Source organism: Sinohyriopsis cumingii, chromosome 1 (assembly GCF_028554795.1).
Source record: "Sinohyriopsis cumingii isolate HCF-2022 chromosome 1, ASM2855479v2, whole genome shotgun sequence".
NCBI classification, from domain to species: domain Eukaryota; kingdom Metazoa; phylum Mollusca; class Bivalvia; order Unionida; family Unionidae; genus Sinohyriopsis; species Sinohyriopsis cumingii.
Genome location: NC_142961.1, coordinates 122538030 through 122556020, shown reverse-complemented (window position 1 = coordinate 122556020; position 17991 = coordinate 122538030). Strand labels below are relative to the sequence as shown.

Genomic DNA, 17991 nt, shown 5'->3' with positions numbered 1-17991 from the left:
AGTTTTTAATGACTTATCTGATATAAAGAAGAGTTCATATCTATTTTGTATTCAGGTATCATTATATCAATCTTTATTTCCGACACAAATATAGCGCAATTAGAAAAGCTCTTGATAGATTAATGTACCCGAACATACATTAAATCAAGGTAAGTATATGAACTTTCCTAAGGTATGATCTTATGCCTTTTATAATTTATTAAAGTAAATGCCTTCAACTTACCGATCAACAGTAGATTTTGTCAGTATTTCAATATTACATTTTATGCGGCACATCTCTCCTATGTTCGATGGTATGGATGGGGCTCTTCCATGGAGTTGAAAGTCAACAGTCACCCTAGCCTTCTCTTTCCCTTCATGTATAGTAGCATAGGTTCGTCGAGTGGTTTGTCCTTTTCTCTTCTCTTCCCTTCTTCTGATTCCTACTGATGTGATCTTACCATGAGCAATCCAGTAGCAATAATTTGGATGATCAGTGCCGTTGTCGTTGATCTTGCCGGTAGAAGAAACCATCTTGGAACGGACGCATAACCAGTCATGAGCCAGATTCACTATGGACTTCGTCTGTTTGCCACTTTGCACATCATCATCATCATCATCATTGTTTTCATGATCCATGTTATTTAATAGAATATTTCTTATCTGACAATATCTGACTGGCAGCGAAAACTGGCCGCATTTCCCATCAAATTGAACAGGAAGATTATTGATTACGTAGGACTCTTCGTTGTTCACTGCATCAAGAGCTGCTTCCATCTTTACAAGAGGAATCCACCGTCTTTGATAATCATTCTCGTCTCTATACGTCGAGATGGTACGCAGTGTTGAGTAACGGTACAGCCACTTTATGGGATCATCTGTGTGCTGTAAGCAAAATTGTATGTTCTTTGTCCTTGTCGTAAAAGTCGTCTGTGCTAACGTCCATACTGACCGAAACGTAAGGTGCCACTTCTTCAGTGTCATTGTCGTAAGAATCGTCTGTGCTAACGTCCATACCGACCAAAACGTAAGGTGCCACTTCTTCAGTGTCATTGTCATAAAAATCTTCTGTGCTAACGTCGTTTACGGCATTTTCTCGTCCAGCTACATACTTATGCGAAACAACGTCGACCATATCTTTGAGCGCTTGTGCCATTTCCTCGTCCTGCTGGTTGTGAACCAATTTAGTCAGAGCATTTGCCCAATCTTTGACGGGGACAAAGCCAAGTTCTTTGTAAGGATCGATATTTCTCATTGTTTTGTAGTCTGTATAAGGCAAACTAGGTTCAGAGTATTTGCGAGCATAAAGTCTCCTTTTCCATTTTGTTGTCACAGTTTTTTTGTGTTTCGTGTTTTGTGTAACTTCTGGCTTTGCAATCAAAACTAAAAGCTTGAATGACAGAAAAAGTGTTTGAATTTCGTCTATAGCTGGCGCGACAAAGCTAATACCCTCGTCTGATATATCCACGATTATGCATGCGTAGAGTTTAGGGCACGGTCTCAAACTTTTAGCAATGATTAAAATTCTGCATTTTTCCTCATATAGACCAGCTCTGCCTGCTTGTTCGTTTAAGTAAGAACACATTTGTTCTATTTCTTCTTGTGCATAGCAACATTCATCGTTTTCAATCATGCAGTGTACTAGGCGATGCACAACCATATCAAAATAACGTCTTAAGGGGGATGTGAAGTTGGTATATGGACACCCATTTATGTGAAAGCAGTTTCCATCCACAGACCTTTTTCCCAGTTGAGATGAACATTTGTAGATTGTCTTATTCTGCATCGAATACCATTCATGTAAGGCAATGGATTGTAAGGGATGCACCTCGTCCAATTTCAACATTTTACGAGCTTGTCTAAGGTCTATTTCATCATGTACAATTATGATACGTAAAAACTCCTCAGAAACATGAATAACTTGCCCATCTTGATCATCTAAAGCTTCTTTCAATGAAGGTGTTTTCTCTTCCATCAGATATCTGTCTTGTAATGATAGTAATACGTGCACCACACTTTGATGTTCGTCCCACCACGTTTCTGTGTTCGATTTTGATGGCGGATCCTGGCAAATCAAAGGAACCTGATTAGGATATACCTCAAGAAGCATTTCAGTCACACACTTGTTTGCAAGAACCATAAATTCTTCTACTAAATAGCGTGCTTCAAATTCATCAAAATCTTTCAAACGTGAGGCATACATTGCGTTGCCGAGCCGTCTCTTTCTAAGTTGTGTTGCAAGTGCAAACAGTTGACGCAAATCAGTAGCTGTTATATGATCAACGTCAGTCGTTTCACCTTCCAAAATCTTTTGTACATTAGGATATGAGAGCTTTAGATGAGACTGTATAATTGTTGAGTTGATGATTGGCTGTAGCTGTATAATATATTCGCCATTACTGTCAAAGTCAAAGAACACTGACAAGCACTGCCGTTCTGTACTAGGTAATAAGCTGCACAAATTTTCGCTTAGAGGCTCTGGAAGCAATCTTCGTGGCTTTTGTATATTTGAATAGAACGTTTCAAGTCTTTCTCTAGCCTCCTGATCTATCGGGTCATTTTTCTTTATGAATATCGTTACATCCGTGATGTGAACACCTACTCTATAGCCTTCTTCTCGAGTCTCAATGCTCAGTGCATCGTCTAAAGCTGTTGCATGATCCGGGTCAATCGTAAAAGCGCGGAGATTGGTCAGATTAACTCTTCGACCATCCGTTAAGGTTTGTTGGTTTTCCTCAGACTTTGAAAGAATACAGTTTACATGTTCGACTGTCTGTTTTCGATATAAATAGGGAACACTGTACATTGCATCAAGTACTCTCAAACTCGCACTGATGCCTCGAGATCCTGATGACAAAACGTCAATCACTGCTCCAAGAGGGTAAATATGTCGTCTGCTCCACGTTATGAAACGCGTAGGACCATATACTGAATTTCGGTAAAGATGCTTAGAGTTAGTATCGATACGTCATTAAACACTGCTTATCTGAACCGGTTATACAGTATTTGAATACCAACTTACCTGTAGGACCCAGGTGGTAAATAGCAGAGTACAGATTTAATAACTTTCAAATCTGAGCACAGTAGTGAAGTGGGATACTATAGGGTCTATGGGACTTATCATTAAAAACACCCCTGGGACAATATAGGGTCTATGTAAATTTAACATGGAGAAAAATCGTGGGACAATATAGGGTCTATGGGAATTAACATGGCCAAAAACCCATGGGACTGTATAGGGTCTATGTAAATTTAACATGGCCAAAAACCCTTGGGACTGTATAGGGTCTATCTAAAATTGAAACAGGGAGGGTCTCTATTTTAAAAAAAAAAAAAAAAAAAAAAAAAGGGGGTAGGCAATGGAAAGGCTATCTCTTTTCGAGAAATATGGCTGGCCCTGGGTTTATGTTAATGTATTCATTAACATAAAGGGCACCGCATTGGTCTTCTTCTTGTCCTTAGGCTGCTTCTCACTCTTGGCCCGTAAATTAGCACTCTTTTCAGGCATCCTTGTCTTTCAACGTAGATCCTACGTATCCACAGGCTGGTGTTTGTCCTGTGGACAACGGTCCACTTGGATCGGACATACATGAGCATGTCTGTCCTAAACATCATGGAAGACACAAGGGTGGATGACTCAACTGTGGTCCACATCTTGAAGCGACGAGAACAGGTGAATCAATGCACTGAACTGCGCTTATTTATAGGCAGAGGTAGGATTGAAACGGATTGAGTTCATTCACCAATCCGAACACGCGTTACAGAATTCAGTCAGCCCGCATCCAATCCGAAGAGAGCAGTCTGTGACGTCACGTAGTCTATATAGATTCGCTAGCGCTTGTGTGCAGTCAATCTATGCGACAGTGATTCAACATGACGGAAACTCAGAAAACGATCCAATGGGGTGCACCAGCAGGGGAGACCGCCCAAGGGAACCCGGACTTACTTTCAGAAGAGGTGAATTGGGATTTTGTGGATTTTCTCTCCTCGCAAGAATTTGTTCCTGAACCTTCGTTACCTTCTTCATTACCGCAAGTGGAGAATTTTAGACAGAGACAGAAAGAAGAATTGGAGAAATTTATACAACGACAAAAGGAAGCGGAACAGGCTTTTCTCCTACAGCAACAGCAACAAGAAGAAGAGGTAAGAAAAAAACAACAGCAACAACAGCAAGAAGAAGTAGCAGCAAAGAAACAAGAGGGTGAAAATCAAACGGTCACGGTACTGTTGGACATTTTAGCGGAGTTAAGAAGTCTGAAACAAATGTATCAGACTTCTTTATCACGACCGAAGAGAATACGACCTTCCCGAGCTAAACACGTCAACCCTGTGACTAAGCCTACCGTACCACCCTTAGTGATTTCAACAAAATCATTATCATCATCAGCATTACGCAGTCCAGAAGTAGGCCTTGGCCGTGGCAAAGGCATAAGGCAGTTAAAGTTGATTGCTTAAACTCACCCCTACATCATAAAGAGAAAAAGGCCCTTTTCAGGGCCACCCACATTTCTCGAAAAGAAATACAATTTCAATTTGCCAATAACTCAAAAATAAACCCCACCCATTTTACCCTTATAGTACGTGTCTGCGTATGAGTGCGTGAGTGTACGTTCTTATTTTAAAATCAGAACTAAAAGACTCTTCCCTTATATCATTAATTTATTCTTTTATCCATTTTTTACAATCCAATTCACAATTCACAACACAACACTTTAATAAAAAGTTCATTGACTTCTTCTTTCTCCTTGTTTAGTCTCTCTGTTTTTTGAATTTCTTCACCGTCTTTTCCTCATTTTCTTCCCTTCTTCTTTTCTTCTTCTCCTGTTTCTTTGCCTCTTGTAAATAGAATTGTCTTTTTTCTTCCTCTTCTTCCTCTGAAGAATCCCTCTCTTCTTCCGAAGAATCCCTCTCTTCTTCTGAAGAATCCCTCTTTTCTTCTGACTCCTCTTGTTTCTTTTTTGGGCAATCTGGAGACCAATGTCCTTTTTCTTTACAATAATAACAGGTATCTTGACTTTTGTCTTTTTTAGTCCCTGTTTTTGTTCTTTTTTGACGGTCTGGACACTCTGAAGACCAATGCCCTTTCTTCTGACAGATATAGCAAGTATCTTGACTTTTATCTCGAAAGGAAGGAGAGTAGTCCGTAGGCTGGTCTGAAGAGAATTTTCTAATGACCCCTCGCAAAGCTCTGACGAAACGTTCCATCTGGTTAGTCTCTTCCATCGTTGTGCTCGGCTTGAGAGTGAAATGAATAGTGAAAGGATAAGACACACACCCTTTTATATACGCTGGTCTGCTATGACTATAAAGTAGCTCATGGTGTTTGAACTTCAGTCATTTGACTTTTTGCTTTCAAGATGAAACGATCTAATTCATTCGAGAAGAAAGAAGAAGAAAGTAAGAGGCAGAAACGTGATCTATCGCCTCGAACCAGGGCTGAAATCTTGGCACAAATTCATGCCAGTGATTTTGAAGAGGACATGAGTGAACCAGAATTTGAAACCTCTAAACCAAGTTCACCACCCTTAGTCAACCCTGAAAAATACTATTCCATTCGAGAGACGGAAAAGCGCTCCTCTAGAAAATTTAGAACCACGGCTTACAAATACACGGTGAAGTTTAAAGATTTCAAGTCCGAAGTACCGTTAGAGAAAGCAGAAGGGTTCATCACCGGAGTGTGGGATTCTCTGCTCACTGCACTCAAGCGACAATGTCAACCCAAAGAAGACGATCGCTTGAGACTTTCCATACAACACGATGGTTTGAAATCCCCTGTTTCGATCGAGTTTAGCACCCCTGCAGAATTGACCGCTTCCAAAGTCATGGACAAGATTCAACACGTGCAACAATCTAATGACCAGTTTGACATCACCGATGGAAAAGCCACATTGGACATGACCCACGTCTCTCCTCCTCAAGGGACAGGACGCAAAAAGATGTTATTGGTGAACGACCTTCGCAGCATTAAGCGTAGCCTTGTCCAAATTCACAATCCTCATGACCAGATGTGTTTAGCCCGTGCCATCGTGGTGGGACGAACCTATGCCAACAAGAACGACACGGTAGAATGGAAAAGAGACTGGGAGAACATTCGACAATCGTGGTGGGACGAACCTATGCCAACAAGAACGACACGGTAGAATGGAAAAGAGACTGGGAGAACATTCGACAATCGGACCGAGCCAAACAACGAAGTGAAGCAGAACTCCTGTTACGACAAGCTGGCCTGTCCAAAGACACACCCTGTGGCATTCCTGAGATGCAAAAATTGGAAGATGCCCTAGCTCCACGCTACACCTTGAAAGTGCACCCTCAAGAAGTGCGCGGGTCTTTGTTGTTTCGAGGGCAAGACTTTAAGGACGGAAAATACATTCATGTTTATCATCACGATGAACATTTCGATACCATTACCAGTATCACTGGATTCCTAGGATACGGTTATTATTGTGAGAAATGTGATTATGGTTATAACAATACAGAGCAACACAAGCATTGTGGATCGAAATGCCCAGGATGTTTGGCCTCTTCACCCTGTCTGAGCGAAGAACCAGTGCCTTGTTCGACTTGTCTGCGTACGTTTGTCAGCCCTGCCTGTTACCAGCAACATCTGAAGACGCAAGGTTCACAGCAGAAATGTGCTTGTCAACTCTTGAGATTGTGCCCTACCTGTGGACAAGGCATACTTACCAACAATGCCAAGGCACACGTATGTCGAGGAAAGAAAAAATGTCACATTTGTCACCACATCGTGGACTTGGAACACCAATGCTACGTGGAAAAATACCAACCCCCACCAGAGAAAGAGGACGGTCACAAGAAGAAAGGCAATTTCATCTTTTTCGATTTCGAATGCATGCAAGAGACCAGCATTCACATCCCTAATTTCTGCGTGGCTCATCGAGCGTGCGAGAAGTGCATTCAAGAACCTATCTTCAGTCATTGCCCTCACTGCAGCAAGATTCCCGGAGGACGTGAAAAAATCGGGGACCAAACACGCTAGCTGATTTTGCCCAATGGGTCTTAGACCCCGTCGACAAGACGTGGAGCCAAGAGGACATCGAACGTTACGGAGATTGTCATCGTCATGCCACGGTGATGGCTCACAATTTCTCCGGATACGATGGACAGTTTCTTTTGAGATACTATACGGAACATGGCACCGAGCGTCCTAAAGTGACTTTGAACGGAGCCAAAATCATTTTCATGCAAGTGGGACAAGTGCAGTTTAAAGATTCGATGAGTTACTTGGCCATGCCTTTGAGGCGAATGCCTAAAACGTTTGGAATGACAGAAATGGCTAAAGGGTACTTTCCACACTTTTTCAATACGGAAGCCAATCAACATGCCGTTCTACCCCATTTGCCTGAGGCTCACTATTACGACCCCGAAAACATGCGTACCGAACAACGAGAAGCTTTCTACGCTTGGTACCAGATTCACGCCTCGGACCCTTTCGACTTTCAGGAAGAAATGTTAAAGTATTGTCGTTCCGACGTGGACATTTTACGGCGTTGCTGTGGAAAATTTCGAGAACTGTTCATGGAACACGGAGGGGTCGATCCTTTGAAAGAAGCTTGCACCATTGCCAAAGCGTGTTCCTTAGTGTATCGACAACGATTCATGCCTGAAAACACCGTGGCTGTCATCAGCCCTCAAACGACTCACTTTGTCAAGCGTCAATACTCGGTCAAAGCCCTACGTTGGTTACATTACTTGTGCGACAAGGAAGACAAATGGATTCAGCATGCCCGCAACGGAGGGGGTGAAAAGACCATCGGAACGTATTCGGTCGATGGCTGGGACTTAGAAAACCCCAAGATCGTGTACGAGTTTAACGGTTGCTTATTTCACGGATGTCCCGTCTGTTACCCTTACCGTGGTACTAAAAATCAGTTTTTACAACGAACCATGGAAGACTTGTACCAGGACACTTGTCAGCGGCGCCTAAAGTTAGAACAGGAAGGATACCAAGTGGTGGAAATGTGGGAACACGAGTACGATCACCGTATGAAAACCGATCCCGAGTTTAAACGCCTCGTGGAAAGTTACCAGTTCATGGACCCACTGAACCCGAGGGATAGTTTGTACGGAGGAAGGACCAATGCCACCTGTTTGCTGTACCAAGCCGACGAAGAGAAAGGAGAAGAAATCAAATACTTGGACGTGTGTTCGCTGTATCCCTACGTGTGCAAATATTGTCGCTTTCCCGTAGGGCACCCACAATTGCTGACGGAACACATCGACCTGAAAAACATTCGACAATACGAAGGCTTGATCAAGTGTAAAGTTTTGCCTCCCACGAACCTCTACCATCCCGTCTTACCTCACCATTGTCAAGGCAAACTGATGTTTCCCTTGTGCCGTACTTGTGCCGAAACGTGCAACCAAGACCAAGCTTGTCAGCACAGCCAGGAAGAACGGGCCTTGACGGGAACCTGGGTCAGCGTAGAATTGTTCAAAGCTTTGGACATGGGATACCAACTGTTAGAAGTGTACGAAATTTGTCACTTTCCCAAGACACAACAATACCACAAGGGTGACCCCAGTCAGAAAGGCATTTTCGCCGACTACGTGGATGCCTTTTTGAAACTGAAGCAAGAAGCCAGCGGCTATCCTTCCTGGTGTCACACTCCCGAAGAGCAAATACAATTCAAAGAGAAATACTACGAACAAGAAGGCATCACTTTAGACCACATCGAGAAAAACGAAGGCAGGCGATCGTTTGCCAAAGTGATGTTAAATTGCTTGTGGGGTAAAATGGCACAACGACCGTGTTTACCCAAGACGGAATATTTGACAGAACCTTCCCGCTACTTCCAGATGATTCACGACAAAACCAAATACATGAAACACGTGGACGTCGTTCGAGAGAATTTGATCTTGGTCAATTACGAAGAAGATCTGGACTTTGTACAAGACGACCCTTTTGGAAATGTCATCATTGCGGCTTACGTGACAGCTCATGCTCGCTTAAAATTGTACGAAGCTTTAGAACTGTTAGGGGAACGCGTCCTGTACTTTGACACGGACAGTTGCATTTACATCCATCACCCGATTCAACATCACCCTGACATCGAAGGAGACCGTTTAGGAGCCTGGACAGATGAGCATCCCGACGACAAGATTCTAAGTTTTGTCAGTGGCGGTCCCAAAAATTACGGCTACGAATACCGTGACAAACAAGGAGAAGTGCACACGACGTGCAAAGTGAAAGGACTGACTCTGAATTATCGTACCAGTCGAGTGGTCAACTTTGGGGTATTGAAAGAAGCCTTGCAATCGGGAGAGGATGGAAACTTTAAAGTGACCACCTACCAACCAAACAAAATTGTACGTTTACCCACTCACCACATCGTCAGTCGACCCTTGGAAAAAGTCTATCAAATTGTATACCAGAAGCGAGTTCGACTTCCCAATCATTTCACCTTACCGTACGGTCACGTCGGTATTGGTCTGTATATAAAAAAGGAACCCTAGGCAAGATCGATAGTTCATTGTGACTACCAAGACCGAGCGAACAAGATGAATACTTTGAAAGAGACAGCGTTCCAGTTTGGGGATTGTAAAAAAGTTGTATCTTCCTCTAGTGTGACTAATATTGGATGGATAAGACCCAGACATTGCGACGGAAAATGTCCGGAAGGAAACTGCGATTGTCCATGTGGTTACCATTGTAATTGCGTAACGGAGTTTGCAGACGAGTGCGATTGTGAGCCTTGCGATGGATACGATGCTGTACCTTGTGACCTGAGCGATGCCGTAAAGCATCATGGGAACTTTAGTGCCCCTACCCCTATCATGGAAAGGGATGCTGTGCGTGTCAAACCTGTGGGATGCGAAAGCGATGCTGCTCGTCCTCTTGGACATTTTACTGGGTTTCGTTTTAAAGGGGAATGTTCACCTTCACGTCTACCCCCTTACGGATGTCATCCAGCCCTGAGCAAACTCCTACCCATGTCACTCAAACCAAAAAACAAATCATTTTGAAACCTGGAGGGAGCGGTACTCTAGGATGGGTCATCATTCGCTCTCTCTTAAGATGGGATCCTAATGCCCCCAAAGTTATCCCCAAGACAAAAGTCCAACGAAGCCCCAAGAAGAAAAAGAAAAAGACCAGGTCCCCAAGAAGAATAACTTCTCCAGTGGCAGGACCCTCCTCTTACCAGACACCACCCCGGAAAAAGAAAAGAAGCCCCCAGAAAAAGAAACAGAGAAAAAGTCCCCAGAAAAAGAAAAGTCCACAGAAGAAAACTAGTCGCAAGAGAGGCACCTCGGCCAGGACGCAACCTTACACTCGCAAACCACGACCTGCCACGGCAGTGACTGCGTCTCCTGCATCCTCACGTTTGTCCACTTCTCCGTTGATGTCACCAGGAACTGAAGAGTACTTGGAGACGTTGATCACACCAAGAACTTCTCCGTTGATGACCCCAAAAGAACTTCCCCAGTGGCAGGACCTTCCAATTTATCGGCAGTGGCTGCTGCTCACAAAGTACCTTCTCCCAAAATCAAAGTCCATGAAAGATCGGGCATGTTACAAAGTTTACTGGATTTGTCCAAGCAAGAACTGGCTCGATTTAGTCCGTTGCGTACCCCTGCACGACGTGTCATGCCTGTCCTCAAACTGATAAAACGTAAAGACAATCAGTGGCGACGCGTTCCAGTATAAAAAAGGCCTGTGACCGAGTAGGATATCAGTGTTTTTTTGGTGCTCCTGAAGACTCAAAGATGTCACCCTCCAGAAAACCCCAAGGAAAGAAAAGGAAAGGACTGCCACCACGTTTAGCCAAACATGGGGACATGTTATCTGTCCTGTCCAAAGCTTCTCCACCCATACGAAAAAAACTCATTCAAACAGCCTCCAAAGAGGTCATCGATACCGTGTGCGAATGTTGTTTGAACGTTTTGAAAGGCACGATCCCTTTGTCCAAACACCAGAAACAATGCTTAGGCAAACATCGTCACGTTCTTCGGAAAATGGTTCAAAAGAAAATTCCCATTCGTCAAAAAAAGAAGATGTTGGTCCAACGTGGAGGCATTTTACCTCTCTTGTTAGGCCCCATACTGAAAGGAGTCTTGGGAACCATGTTGGGAGGACTGGTGGGAGCAAGATAAAAAGGCCCTCGGAAGTCCCAAGATCTCAGAATTCACCCCTGACAACCCCATGGAAGGACGAAAACTAGCTTTAGTGCCTTACAAACGATGGATGGAATACCATCGGTGGCAAGAACAACGCACCCCGCATTTACCTCCCAATCCCAATTTGAGCGAGATGTCCCAGTTACAACACGAATTGCAATCCTTGATGGATCGCCAAGATTTGTCCGAAACAGAAAAATCGCAAAAGTACGGTCAACTCTTGCAAAGACTGCAACTCTTTCACCAGAAAGCTTTAGACGAAACAGCTCTACCCACTCTGAAAGATTTTAAGACCTTGATGAAAAGTCCAGCACCATCATCATCATTACCACCACCACTACCATCCCCAAGTGTCACCAGAGATGCTACCCCACAAAGGCCTGAGGAAGAAGAGATGCGCGAAGTGTTTCAAACACCGTCAGCAGCTCCCATTTCGAGTAAGATTGCAGCATCCTTGTTGACCCCGTCCCCCACACCCCAACGAGAAGAAATGAAAGCTTGGGTTAAAAAGATGATGTCCACGCCTCCTTCGACAGAAGTGAAAAAGAAAGAAGGGAAACCAGAAGTGAAAAAAGAAAAGAAAACCAAAGCCATTGCATTGCCACCTCCACCACCACTACCTTCGACTTCTACTCCCGTAGCCCATCGGACACGTAAATCCGTTTCCAAACCACCCTTTCGACCCACCCAAAGTAGCATCACCGAAGAGTGGGTGACTTATTAACACACCAACCAACACAAAAAAAAATGGAAAAAGTCTTAGCCAGCATTTACTACGATCCCTCCCATCCTGCAGGTTACGCAGGAGTTCAAAAATTGTATCGTGCTGCCAAAAGTCGACTGAAAAGTCTCCGTTTACCTCAAGTGCAACGATGGTTACAAGAACAAGCTACCTACACTTTACACAAACCCATTCGACGCAAGTTTGCCAGAAGTCGCACCCGAGTGGAAGGCATCGATCATCAATGGCAAGCCGATTTAGCCGATGTCTCTCATTTGGCCAGCTACAATCGCGGCTACAAATATTTGTTTTGTGTCATCGACGTCTTTTCCAAATTTGCCTGGGTCGTGCCCTTGACTTCCAAATCCAACAGCGAGTTAGTGCGAGCCCTGCAACGGGTGTTGAAACAAAGCGGTCGTCACCCTCTTCGATGGCAAACGGACAAAGGCACCGAATTTCTGAACCAAGCTTTCCAAAAAGAATTAAAGAAACGTGACATTCATTTTTTTACCACCGAGAATCCCGAAACCAAAGCCAGCATCGTGGAACGTTTTCAACGCACTTTGAAAGAACGCATGTGGAAATATTTTACGCATCACCACACTCTGAAGTACATCGACATCTTACCGCACCTGGTGCAAGCGTACAACCAATCTTACCATCGAAGCATCGGACGTGCCCCGCAAGACGTGACTCCCGACAACGAAGTGTTGGTGTTTGAGCGCCTGTTTGGTACGTCCCCGACGAGGGCTGTCCCCAAGAAAAGTGGAGAGTTGGCCGTAGGAGATTGGGTGCGCATTGACAAAACCAAACGCACTTTCGACAAAGGTTACTTACCTAACTGGACGACCGAATTGTTTCGCGTCACTGGACGAGTGCATGGCCGTCATCCTACCGTCTATAAATTGGAAGACATGAACGGAGAAGTACTCAAAGGAACGTTTTATTTGCCCGAGTTACAACGTGTCACCAAAAAAGAAGACGACGTGTACGACATCGAAAGCATTCTCGAACGCAGAACCCGTAAAGTGGGCAAACGACGTGTCAAAGAAGTCAAAGTACGTTGGAAAGGATATCCACCCAGTTTCGATTCTTGGATCGACGCTTCGCAAGTCATCGACTATAAAAAGAAGAAGTGACCATCATGCCCTTTCACACAGCAGACGCAGCTACGTCGACCACTCCTTCTTCCCCTAGTTCTTCTGTGCAAGATTTACAAAAACAACCCTTGTGGGTGTGGTGTGGAGAACGTGTGCCTAAAACGCAAATCGTCTTTTTCTGCCAAATCTTCGTGGTGTATTGTGTCATCGGGGCAGCCATCGCCAATTTGAGTTTGCAACAAGGAGACAAACAATTGTGGACCATTTTATTGAGCAGTTGCATCGGTTACCTGCTTCCTAATCCCTCCCTGAAATTCTCCTCGAACGGGAACCTTGTGTCCAGTGCCAGTGTCAGTCACCAGTCCAACCACAATCAGAACCCCATTTTGGGCGGAGACACGCCTCTGACGTCCAGTAATATCCCCTCGGACAGCCACAGAACTCTGGAATTATGAGTCACCAAAACCAATTTTACTTGACCTTACCCAGTGACAGTTCCATGGAGGTGTTTCCCAATAACACATTGTGCTGTTACACGGCCAAATTGCCTCAAGCCATCCCCTTAGATCACGAAGCCCATTGGGAAGTGGCTTTGGTAGAAATGATTCACCCGACCCAAGTCCACAATGTCATTGCCAATCAAAATTTTTTTACGGTGCAAGTTCATGACGAGCAAGTGCAACAGTGGATGGATACCCATAGCAAATATCCCCATAAAAAACCTAATAAAGAAAATCCAAAGTGGACCGACTATCAGTTGTTCATTCCCCCAGGTTATTATTTTAGTGGTCAACATTTGGTCAACACCATAGCCACCAGGTTTAATGGTGTGTTTCTGAAAGCTTTGGAAAGTACCAAAAAAAGTGTCACCCTAGAGTACCACAAAACAGCTCGTCGCTTCCTGATGAAATTTCCTGAGGGGTCTAAAATAATATCTTTCTTATTTTGTCCTGAATTGTTTGACATGTTGGGCGGTGACATGGAGATGAGGAAGAAAGTAGAAAAAGAAAAGGCGAATTACTAGTCATTTCTGACAACGAGAATTTTGCCAAGTATTTTCGTTTCCCGGTAGAACTGAACCAAGGACTGAATTTGATGTTCGTGTACTCCGATGTGGTGGAGTACAACGTGGTGGGACACACCTCCGTACCGTTACTGCGTGTCATTCCTTTCAAAGTGGATTCTGCCGCAAACGCTGACGAGGAAGGTGGAAACACTTACCACGTCCACCGCGAATTTGTCCATCCTCACTATTTGCCGGTCAGCAAGTCGTATTTGGACACGGTCAACATTACTATAAAAGGAGATTTGGGACAAAATATTTCATTCACCAAAGGAAAAGTCACGGTGAAACTCCATTTTCGAAAACGGTTCTCTCACGACTCGTAAGTAAGTCATGTATCCAGTGTTCCGAGGAGTTGCTCGACAGCGAGGACACGGTTTAGGAGATATGTTAAAATCGGCCTTTCGTTCGGTGGCCCCGGTGTTGAAACCGATGGTGACACGCGGATTGCACGCCTTGAAAGATGCGGCACTGACGCAAGGCAAAGAATTTCTCCAAAATGTCATCATCGACAAACAAAACCCTAAAGAAGCCTTCATGAGGGCAGGCAAAAATGTCTTGCTGCAAACGGGTAAAGACATTTTGGGCCGACGAGACACACCTATAAATGCCCTGCACGCTACCGAGTCAGGCATTCAGCAAGGACAAGGCAGAAAGAGACGACGAAGAAAACACCCTTTCACCAGACTTCAAGCGAGAAAGGCCAAGAAAAGAAGAACCGTTCGAGACTTAGACGTTTTCGATTATTGAGAAAGAGAAAAAAATGATGCACCGAGAATCTTGCGCTTGTTCCAAGACGGAACTGGATCTGTTTGCCATGCCCCCCACGATGATGACGATGCAAGAATCCCAGTGGGTGGAATTTCATCCCGTCTCCTCATTGACCGATTCCGCTCCCATCGAGTTCGAAATCAAAGGACAGCCCGAAGATTACATCGATCTGAATAGCAGTTACTTGTACTTGAAAGTCAAGGTTCTAGATAAGGGAGGAGATACTATAAGCGACGAAGAGAAAGTAGCTCCCATCAACAATTTCATGCATTCCTTGTTCAGCTCAGTGGACTTGTACTTGAATAACAAACTGGTTAGCAGCAGCATGGATACTTACCCTTACCGTGCCTACCTGGAAAATCTCTTGACGTACGGAATAGATGCCAAGGATTCTCATCTCAATGCCTGTGTGCTGTGGCAACCTGACGAAGCGGGCGAATTTAATGAAACAGGTCTTGAAGCTGACCCCAAATTAAAAACAACCACCAATGAGGGATTTGTAGAACGAAGAAACATAATCAAAGATGGACAGAGTTTAGAACTGATGGATCGTTTGCATTTGGACATGTGGTTGCAAGAGAAATATTTGCTGAACGGGGTCAATGTCCGCTTGAGACTGAATCGTAGCAGTGCCGCTTTCCATTTGTTGGCTGATACTGCTGCTGGCAATCCTAAAAGCCAAATCGAGGAGGCCAAACTTTACGTACGACGCGTGGAAGTGTTACCCAAAGTGGGAAACGACATCAGTCAGACGTTGAGCAGAACGACCGCCAAGTATCCCATACGACGTGTGGAAGTGAAAACGTTCACCATTCCCGTTGGACATCATTCCATGATCGAAGATCATCTGTTTCAAGGACAGTTACCGAAACGTTTAATCCTTGGTATGGTCGAGAATTCAGCCTTCAACGGAGCCTTCCCTGAAAATCCTTTCAACTTTCAACACTTCAACGTGAAGAAAATCGAAGTCAGTCGCGATGGCAAGACCTTGTGTACCCGACCTTTCGAACCTGACTTTGCCAAGAAAAATTACTTGAGATCGTACTTGTCCCTGTACGAAGCCACAGGCCAGTTAGGAACCAACACCAGTCACGGCATTACGTACGACGATTATGACGGAGGCTATGCTTTGTGGGCTTTCGATTTCACTCCAGACCAAGGCAGCGACGAGGGACATTTCCACCCTATAAAATCCGGCCAGATTCGTGTGGAACTTCAGTTTGCAAATCCTCTGCCAGAGACAGTAAACGTCATCCTGTATGCAGAATTCGATAATACGATAGAAATCAACAGTTTGAGAGAAGTCATTCTAGATTACTAGAAACCATGGAAGACTGTTGTCCCTCTTTACCTAGTGGAGAAACTTTGGAGATGGAATGTGAGGAGACCATGGAAAAAGAAGAAGTGATCATGATGAAGTCGAGATGGCCAGAACAAGAAGCCCATTTAGTCTCCTGTTTTGCCAAACACTTGGTCGACAAAATGACAGAATTGATCAAAAAAAATTGTTACGGATGTCAAAACGATCATCCCAGTCAAATTCAACACGATAAATGCCTGATGTTGAGTCAAGAAGAAAAATTGGACGAGTATCTGGACGAGGCTTGGAGTCTCATCTCGAACAAAGACGTGTTGCACCAGTGGTATAAAGACTTGCGTGAACATTCTTGTCCACCATTAACCACTCAAGAGATCCATCGTATCGAAGCTCTCCTGAATCAGAGTGAGGAAACAGAACGAATAACCGTTTATTCGTCAGACATTTTCAAGCAAAAAGTCAGGATCGAATTGACGACTTATTATTACCTGTGAAGAAGAAAACAAATCAATGGATACCTGGGAACTTTATTACCTTTTGAACCACAGTTCGTATACGGCTTCTTGGAATCCTGTCGTCTGTGCTAAAGATGAACTCCCTCATCGCAAACCTAAAGACCATCTAGCTTACGTAATCAACACGGACGACAGTCATCTCCCAGGAACCCACTGGGTAGCCGTCTACTTTCCTCAAGGAGGATGTGTGGAATATTTCGATTCGTACGGATTGCCCCCTTTGGAAGACGATATCATCGACTTTATGAGAAGAAATGCTCAAACTACCCGATTCAATAACGTGAAATTACAAGGCACAGATTCCTTGGTGTGTGGACAGTACTGTGTGTATTTTCTGCATCATCGCAGCCTGGGCTATTCCTTAGAACATTTAGTGACTCATTTTGATCCTCGTTCTTCTGCTAGAAACGATGTGAAAGTAGATCGATGGTTTTGTGACCATTATGCTTATCTTTTGTCTCAAGCTAGGAAACGTAGTGTCCATCAATGGCCTAATGATTTCCAACAGTGGAAATCACAATTTCATTCACAACGTTGTCAGCCCTGTTCAAAGTAGATTGTCTATTGAGAAAAAATGTTTGTGATTTGAAAAAAAATTGTTTCATGTTATAGTATTGGATTATTGTTAAAAAATGTTAGAGTTGTTGTTTAGTGTTAAGTGATTTTTGAATAAAAAATGTGTTTTGAAAAAATGTCTTTGTCTTTTGTTTAGCTAGAAGAATGTTGGATTGATGCTCTTTCATTTCTTACTATCCCTCTCATGACACTCACTGAACGTTGCGGCTCGAAAACCGTGTGGGGGATGTTTTCCTTCACGTCCGCGCTTTGACTTTAAGAACCGGGGTTGTTTCCAGTCTAACCATCCATTGTCGACTCATCCTCCTACGAAGATGTTCTCCAAACTAGCTAAGCTCAACGAAGCCTACGTGAATTTGCATAGGGTCAGACACAGTCTGATACCGAAGCCAGAAGAAATAGAGAATGTGAGAATGTTAAAAATCACTGAAGACCTGATAGAAGAGCTCTTCAGAGAAGAAATGAACAGGGAAAAAGAAGAATGGACAGAGAAGTACAGACTTCAGAGACAGCAGCAACAGCAGCAACAACAGCAACAGCAGCAGCAGCAGCAGCAGCAGCAACCTGAACCTGACAGAGGCTTTGTCGATTGTCGTATCGACACTAAAGAGTTCTTCTTCTCTTTCCGAAGAAGCAGACCTATCGCCAGAAAGTCAATCCTCAGAGGACATCGCATTCTTAGAAACTAAAAAAAGAATGCCATAGCAAAACAAAAAAACAGCCCTTTTCAGGGCTACCCAATACTCTAGAAAAGAAATAACGATCGATTTGCCAATGTGTGTAGGTAGAGTAGTGTGAAAATAAACACT

At 43.9% G+C, this 17991-nt stretch overlaps 1 pseudogene across 1 annotated transcript in view; it reads right to left on the bottom strand.

Annotated features, from left to right (window-relative positions):
• The window catches only part of LOC149807779 (3'-5' exoribonuclease HELZ2-like), an 83878-nt pseudogene that overhangs the window by 25490 nt on the left and 40397 nt on the right, over positions 1-17991 (bottom strand). The window contains exon 2 of the transcript XR_016421417.1: positions 224-2907. The product of XR_016421417.1 is annotated as a 3'-5' exoribonuclease HELZ2-like (transcript). The remainder of the gene's footprint in view (positions 1-223; positions 2908-17991) is intronic.